Source organism: Argiope bruennichi, chromosome 10 (genome assembly GCF_947563725.1).
Source record: "Argiope bruennichi chromosome 10, qqArgBrue1.1, whole genome shotgun sequence".
Classification (NCBI taxonomy): Eukaryota; Metazoa; Arthropoda; class Arachnida; order Araneae; family Araneidae; genus Argiope; species Argiope bruennichi.
The window spans coordinates 108,947,512-108,956,062 of NC_079160.1; the positions used below are offsets into that span (position 1 = coordinate 108,947,512).

At 30.3% G+C, this 8,551-nt stretch overlaps 1 long non-coding RNA gene across 1 annotated transcript; it reads left to right on the forward strand.

The window, feature by feature from the left end:
- Positions 1-755: 755 nt before the first annotated feature.
- Positions 756-8,079, forward strand: LOC129989218 (uncharacterized). The gene is made up of 2 exons (XR_008785739.1): positions 756-845; positions 7,808-8,079. It is a non-coding gene; the product is annotated as an uncharacterized LOC129989218 (long non-coding RNA).
- Positions 8,080-8,551: the final 472 nt, after the last annotated feature.

Sequence of the window (8,551 nt, forward strand, 5' to 3'; positions counted from 1 at the left end):
TGAAATAAAAATATTTCTTAGTGACAACAACTTTTTTTTTTTAATAGCAGAGTCGTTCGTTAGTGAAGTTTTATGTGCATTACAGAATAGTTTTCCTAATTTATATAATGTCTCAAAGAATTATTCAACAAAAGTTTCTCTGAGAATTCAGTTCTCCCGTAAAGTTCAGATTTTAAAGTTTTGTATTTCACTTTCAAAAGATTTAAATGATGAAAATAAAACTATTTTATTTAGGTCAATAAATGTATATTTGAAAAAAATTAGGAAGTTTACATTTTAGACAGTCTTTTGGTACTAAGGGATCATATTGACATTCCAACTTTTAAATAAATAAATATTTTCTATCTTTTGCGATTAAATCTGACCGATTTATGGCATTTTTATATTACCGTTTTAGAACAATCAACATTTTCATAATCACAGGCCATTCACTCGCTAGAAAACCTGACGTATCTTCTTTAAAAATGTTGATGAAGTGGTCGATGAATTGCCAATTTTTTTTAAATCGAAGAGTGATATTAAAATTTCATAAATTAGTCCGTATAGGTTATTGATATAGTTGATTGAAGTGCAAATCTTTTTATTTAAAATATTAGTATCTCAAGAATGTGATGCCAGATGTGATAGTTTAGGTCTCGCAGTTAGTTTTCTGTTTGGAACTATGTTGAAAAATTTTGAATCATTTTTATAGTAAATATTACAAAAAAATGGTGATAGCTTATCATCGTATATAACTGTATCTTATTATTTTTTATAGCTGATGAGGAAACGTTTCCTTTAAGCGAATCGTTAGACGAATTGGATGCTGCCGACAGTAGGATGTCCTTGTCTAAAGATGAATACAGGTAAGAGATCTGCCTTACTGAAAAAAAGAAGCATATGGCAGCTATTCTCAACCTGTGGGGCGTGACCCCCTAAGGGGGCGCGAACACACTAGAGGGGGTCACGAGAATATCCAAGAGAAAATATTATTTAAAAATTTATTAGCTGACTGAAAGGAAAGCACACATACACATAGAAAACAGAATACATTTCGACATATTTAATAACTTATTAAAATAAAACAAGTTACTAAATCAAAGCAAATTAAATAATTATTAGTGACTTCCTTGGGCCTTTCTTGCAGAGCAATGTTTTCCGAAGGAAAGCTTAGTATTAGAAATAGACATTCTCAGTTCTGTTTCTATATTAGCAGATATCTATATTTTGTCTTCAAAGAAGCCATAGCAGAAAATCTGGTTTCACAAAGGTAGGATGTTGAAAATTGTAACAGAATGTGAAATGTCCTGGTTTTTAGTGTAGAAAAACCATCCTCTACTCCTGCCCAAAATTCAAATAGAGATTTATTATTAAATTGTCTTTCACTTGTCATGAAGTCTATGAATTTTTCTTCCTCATCCATTGAGAGTCCTTCGGGAGTCTTATGAAATGTATCCCTAACCCTCTCGTAATTTGCTATCAGTTTGTCGTCAGCAAGAAAATACTTTTTAAAATTCTTTGCCAGCATGGCTAAATGATTTTCAATATTTACAAAAACAACTTTTACATGTTCTTCTTCAGCCTTATAAGTTTTAGTACAATCATCCACATATGCAAACATTGTTATGCTTTTTTGTTTTAAATTTCTGCTCCGCAATTCCAATTTTCAACAAAAAGCATTAACTTTATCACTCGTATCCAACTTACGTATGTGTATTTGCTCCTTGGAATTGAAGATTCAAGTTATTTAATTTCTCGAATATGCCGACCAAGTAGCTCAATTTCATCACAAATAAACCATCGCGAAAATTCTCGGCCTACGTTTTGTTTTCTTCTTTCAAGAAAATGGCGATTTCTTCTCATAATTCATAAACACGTTCCAAAAATTTCTCACGTGATAACCATCTTGCCTCGCAATAAAATAGTAATACTGAATGTACTGAACCCATGTCTTTACAAAGTGCGGAAAAGATTCTCGATTTCATGGGTCTCATTTTTATATAATTTAGTACTGTCACAACCGTAGTTAACACAATAATCAGACCAAGACTCATTTCTTTCGAAGCCAAAGCTTCTCTGTGGATCATGCTATGTTTCCAGATCCACCGAGGCGATTTTTGTCTTACAAGTGTTTGTATACCTTGGAATCTTCCGGACATTGAACTAGCACCATCGGTGCATATTCCGACGCAATTTTTCCATTCTATGTTTGCCTCGTTCATAAAATAATTTAAAATAGCAAATAATGCGAGTTTTGTTATTTTGAGTTCTATTGGTTTGCAGAAACGTATTCCTTCTACCACTGACATATTATCACAAAATAGAACATAAGCAATTAAATGAGCATCTTTATTAACATTACTATCTGTTGCTTCCTCAAGCTGTAGTGAAAACAATTTGTCACGCAACTTCGAGAAAAGTTGACACTGTACAACTTCAACTATATCACCAATTCGACGAGCAACAGTATCATTTGAAAGAGGTATGGACTGCAATTTTTTTGAAAAATTATCTCCAAACAATACTACAATTTCAATTGCTCCTGGGAAAATAAGCTCTTCATCAATGGCGTGAGGTTTTTTTTAAATCTGACTATTTTTTATGAAATTTTGTAAGATTCAATTAAAGTTTTTTTATTCACAAACAAAGTTTCTTTAAAAATGATTTTTGCTTCTTATATGATTTTAATTTTAATTCGAAGAATTCTCTGGGTTTCACTATGAAACGTTTCCAAATGTCGTTTAAGTTTATTAGGTTCATCTGTATACGTTTTGATGCTTGACTATCGTCTAATGCTCGCTTACTTCCGCTTAAAAATTTATTCATGAGTCTGCATAAATCTGCTGCCGTGAATATTTGATATGGTGAATTGCAATTAACAGAAAAAACATATATAAGATTCACATTCACGATAGATTCGATACCGGTAGAAGGATTGACTCGAATGAGACTGGGTGGAATTGAAACTTGCGTTAGCGAACATTTTCCTTCTTACTATAAGAAAACATTTGCTCCTCGCATGCTCGAGACGGCATAGGTCGCGTGGATTCCCTTCCACAAACATTGCTTATTTTTTTCGCTTTTGTTTAGTCATGCTTCTGTTTTATATCTTTTATTATTCGAAAAAAATGTATTCCCAGTTTCTAAATTTAGCTGACCTCGTCTAGATTAACTTTCATTAACGAATTTTTTTTTTATTTGCATATTCTTTTAACGTTATCTCCCTGTTTGGCTATCATTTCAAATATAATATTAAAATGTTCCCCGCTTTCATTCGTTTCATCTGTTTACCGCCGGCTTGTCCAAAATGCAAGATGTGGTTTCTCGCTAAAGTTGTCTCGCTTTTACTCTTGTTTTGGCAGTTGATTAAAAATAATTTAACAACAGAATCCAAAATATTCAATATACATTATTGATGAATACATTTTATTTTAAGCGGGGGGGGGGGCGTTGAAAATTATGATTGAAAACTGAGCCGCGAATACTGAAAGGTTGAGAAACTCTGGCATATGGTAATTAATATGGTGTAGCTTTCAGAGTTTGATCAGAAACGATGGCTCTGATTATAGTCGTTGTGCCGACAGGAGCTTTCGTATGCCGTTTAACTACTGGTTGTTTTACGCTGCGTGATTATGTGCAACTTTAATTTTTACAAGATGCACAATGGATTCCGCAATTGATTCTGGTCATGGCATTTTCACATGAGCATAAATTATACGACTTAAATAGTCTGAACTTGAAATGATGTCGATGAAAAATGAATTGCAATATGATAAACCAAAAATTTATTCCCAATGTTCACTTCTCAATATTCCAGTCATTGTGTTATTAACTAATAATCATTGTTTTATTATTAACATCAGCAAAATATTTGAAGAGAAAATATGCTGTTTAAAAGAGACATCAGCTCAGTTTGTGGAAATGAAACTTAAAAAAAAAAGGCATTATACATCGGAAAAAAATTTGCTGAAATTTTTATATTTCAGTTACTTTCTGGTAAATTTTCTTCTGACTTTCGTTTTGTTTCTGACACAAATCTTGAAAAAAACAAAAGATTTTTTTTTTAAAGAAAATATTTTAATTTTGCAATAATAATAACTATGTCACACTAAAGTACAAATTTTAATTCACTAAAAAATAAATTGATTTTGAAAAATCTCTATTCACATTCTTTTTAAAAAAAATTCATACGACTTTTCGGGCAATAAGAATGTTCATTATTAAATCAGAAGCCACACAGTCTAATCGCGATTTTCACCTCATAAGAATAAAAAAAATATATGAGAGCTTCGAAGCAGATGTACCTTCGATACGCACGTAAGGAGGAGATGAGTTCTCATTCTTCATACTTCGGCCATTTTTATGGAATGTTCGACTGAAACTTAAGATACTTATTCGAACTGAAGCAGTAGTAAAATGTGTTTTGTTTATCTGTTTTGATGTGCAGTTAGATTTAAAGTTCAGTAATATTCATGGGTCTTTAGATATTAATAATTGCTTCAATGTCTTTTATTTTTGATGCTTTCTTTTTAATATGAAGTGCATCATTTAAAAAAATTAACTTAAGAGCTCTTAAAAATATAATAATCAGCAGAAAATGAAACGATTAATTTTAAAGAACATTCAGTGCAAATAAATCTACATTAAATTGAAAAATTTGGCAAAATTTAAAAAATAGCTTTTCTTTTATGAAGCGCAGTTTCATAAAGCGTTCTGAATAGAAAATCGTTTAAACTCTCAAACCTCACTTTGATAGAATTACAAAATCTCTTTCTGTTGAATTTTCTGCAAATAGGAAAACTTTATTTTAATTTTTAGTTTGTTGTTTTTTACACTTTCAGGAGTTTTTAAGAAATTCTTTTTTTATTGATTTTACAGAAAATGATTCTACAAACAGCAAAAGATGGATCATCTTTCGTATATTTTTAAGGAATGAATATTGATTTCTTTCTTTCTTTCTGTTTTTTTTTGTCGAGAAGTAAATTTTCAAAATTGTGCATGTCTGTCAAATTTCTTTTTAACTTTTTCCGAAAGAAGTGCTTCGTGTCAAAGGCGATGGATTTTCAGATCCGATGACTGCATACCGCTTCACCATGACTGCACCGAGAATCGTCATGGTTGCCGCCGAAGTGATACTTTCAAATACAAATGTAGGTGCTTTTACAAAGCGTGGAACCACTCTCACCCCACAAATGAAGAAACGTTATCTTTTCATGAGAAATGGTATCTCCGCATAACGGAGCAAAACCTGGACAAAGGATCCAAATTCTTTCAGAAAACAGCCCTCGACTGATTAGAAAAAAAAAAATATTCTTGAAATAGTTTTAAATAAAGAACTTATTTTAATTATGTAGTGTCTCTCCGAATTTCGTTCTGTTTATTTTAAAGTAGCTGAAATATATACATTTGCATTTGTTAATTGAAAAGGTGTAAATATGTATTAAGATCGGAAAGAAATAATCCCTTCCACTGATGTGCGGTCTTTCATTCGGAATGATGCCATAAAATTATCAAAACAAATGACACTTGAAAATAAACTAAGTACTGCGAAACCTTTAATCGTATTCTAGCTCTTTTTTCTAAGCCATAGATAAAACGGTTTTAAAAAACCGGTTTTTTGAAGTAAATTTCTCACATTCGACAACCGGTTTTTAAATTAAGAAAACCGGTTTTAAGAATTCATATTATTATGTAAAAATTAATTTGGAACTTATTTGATTTGCTATTCATTCTATGCAACGGGCTCAAACACATTTTTTCCACGTTGCAAGTTGCGTTGTGCACTGCACAGTTGTGCCTCGAATTCGTCAATTTATGTTTTTCATGAACATTCCTATATATATATATATATATATTATTATACATAAATATAAATATTATATTATATATATATATAAATATAAATATTATTTGAAATTTTTGTTTGAGTTTTCGTTATTTTATGTAAGTAATATGTATATGTAATTTTTAATTTTGTTTTTTATATTTTGATTTGATATTGATTTCGTTTTTTGTTATTTTATATAAATTAAAATAAAATTTAAAAAAATAGAATAAGGAAAAATATTTTATTTTTCCCTATTCAATTTTTTTTTTTGACAAAAAGTCGAAATCCGGCTGAAACCGTTTTCTTTTTTGGAAATATAGAATTCGAAAACCGGTTTTTCAAAAAGTCGGTTTTTGTATAAACCATAATAGTATCACTCGAATCCTTTTACGATATGATCATTCAAAACTTATCCCAAATATTTGGTTTCGCAAAATCATTGCATCCTTCCGTATTTTAATATCTTGCTTAGCCTTGGTTGTCTATACCTTTTTATTCCAATTCATCAGCTGTGGTTCATTGCATTGAATTGGAGAGTTTTACGCAGTTACATTTTTTTAATGCAAATTGATGCCCTGAATCGTGTTTCATTTTTAAATACTCTTGGTTTGTTATGGCTTCTAATAATTTCTTGTGTACATTTCTTTTATTCGGTTCTAAAGTTTTCATGAAACTAGTAATGTTCTTTTGTAGAAAGACGGAACAATACGGTCGTGTTTCCTTTAGAAACTGATCGTGTGTGAGAAGTTAGACGTCTTCGTACGTTTAACATTTTTGTTTCTTCTTAAATGTAGCATGCAAAATTTAACGTTTTCTTATTAGTGGTACAGAGAGCAAGCATTCAAACAATTCTTTTGTTTAAAAACTATGCAGCGAAAACAGAAATGTAAAATCGACTATTCCTTGCCTATAACAAATACTACAAAACTTAACTACAAAACAAAAAACTACAAAACAATAACAATACTACAAAACTGTACATCCATTTCTATGCTTAAAATGAAAGCCTACAAGGGTGTAGGTTTCGAAATCGATTGAACCAATGATTCACAATGCAGGCGCTCAGTGCATGCGATGGTATCAAAGTCTTCGTGGTGATGTGGTGTGGTCTCATCATATAACAATGATTCAGAGGAACTAAATAATCCTTATATGATAAATTTAATGATTAATTTCATGATTAATGATTAATTTAAAGCACAATTTTAATTTGGAGAGTAGGAGATGAAAAAAAAAAAAGGTATTCAGCTTTTACTGCATCACTACTTACATTTTCTACTACTGCAATTTACTAATTCATTATTTTATTTTACTGCTTTTAAGCTCTGGTATGCTTGAAAACAGTTCTCATATTAATATCTCAGTAATTCCAAATTAATCTATCCGTTCGATGATAGTGCATACGATTGTTTTTTCGTAAAATATCCCAAATTATAGTTACTCAATATATGAACAGCATATTTATACAAGAAATGCTAATTTAACTATCTTGTGAATAATAATTAGCATACAGCAGGCAAAGAGTATTATCGCTTCAAGGTATCCTCCTAATAAACAAAATGCAGAAAATTTAACAGGAAATTATTCATATAAACTTTAGTCAGCTAATTAAAAAATAATTTCATATTTTAACACATTTTGTATCTTCGTTAACGCTATGATGAGCGAAAAGGTGGATGAATAGGAAAAAAGATCACAGTATTTTTAATAAAAAATATTAGAGCATGTCACTTTTTAATTATTTACTGTTATTGAAGACTTAGAATTTTACAATTTCCAATTAAACTATTTTTAAATAGTTTGCTAATCATTTTTTTTTTTCATCAAAGAATTATTTTCAAGAAAGCCCTTGTAAATTTCCAATCCAGTTTTCGTATGCAACAGATAATTACTGAAAACTGATTGACAGCCACAACTTCATGCAAATAAGTGAAAGTTATAGTTTCTCTTTTTCTTAGAGGTAGTAAAACGCACTTACGAGAGAGAATTGTTCCTTTTCAGGAAGGAGGACAGGAAGTGCATCAGGCTAAACGAGGACTGCGCCCACGACAAGGACAACTGCTGCTGGGCTATATTCACCCAGATGAAGTGCAAATGCCTGAAGGACAGAAAGGGAGTAGAACGCTGCTTTTGCAAACCCCCCTCTTTGTACTACTGAGTCGTCGATTTGAAAGTGAACATCGGCAAAAAAATGGTCTGAGGCAACCCACCTCACTCTTTTGTCAAATATATGTTCAATAAAGATACTTTATAGAAAAATTCATAGCTCAAAATTCCAAGTGTCTGGCTTTTTCGTGATTTTAATGAAAATGAAATGAATATAAAAGGATGGCATTTCATAATGAAATACTCTCACAATTTACTCTCAAATATAATAAAATCGTTATTGTTTTATAGTCTTTATAAAATAAGGATTTGAGGATTTAAAAAAATAAAAAGGAATTTAAAATTACTTAAGAAATAAAAGTAGACACAAAATTTTGCAAAAAAAAAAAAAAAAAAAAAAAAAAACCACCCTTACTAAAGATTTACTTATATATATTCCATACGAAAATATTATATAAAAAAGACAATTTCATTAAAATTTGATTGCATCCTTACACTAATTATTCTGTTCTTCAGCGAATGCAATTTATTAAATGGATTTAACAATGAGAGAAAATCTTTTATTTTAAATTGGTAATAAATGATCTATTTTTTTTTTCACTTTTTAGTTTAAAACCTTCTATGAGATATTCATAAAAA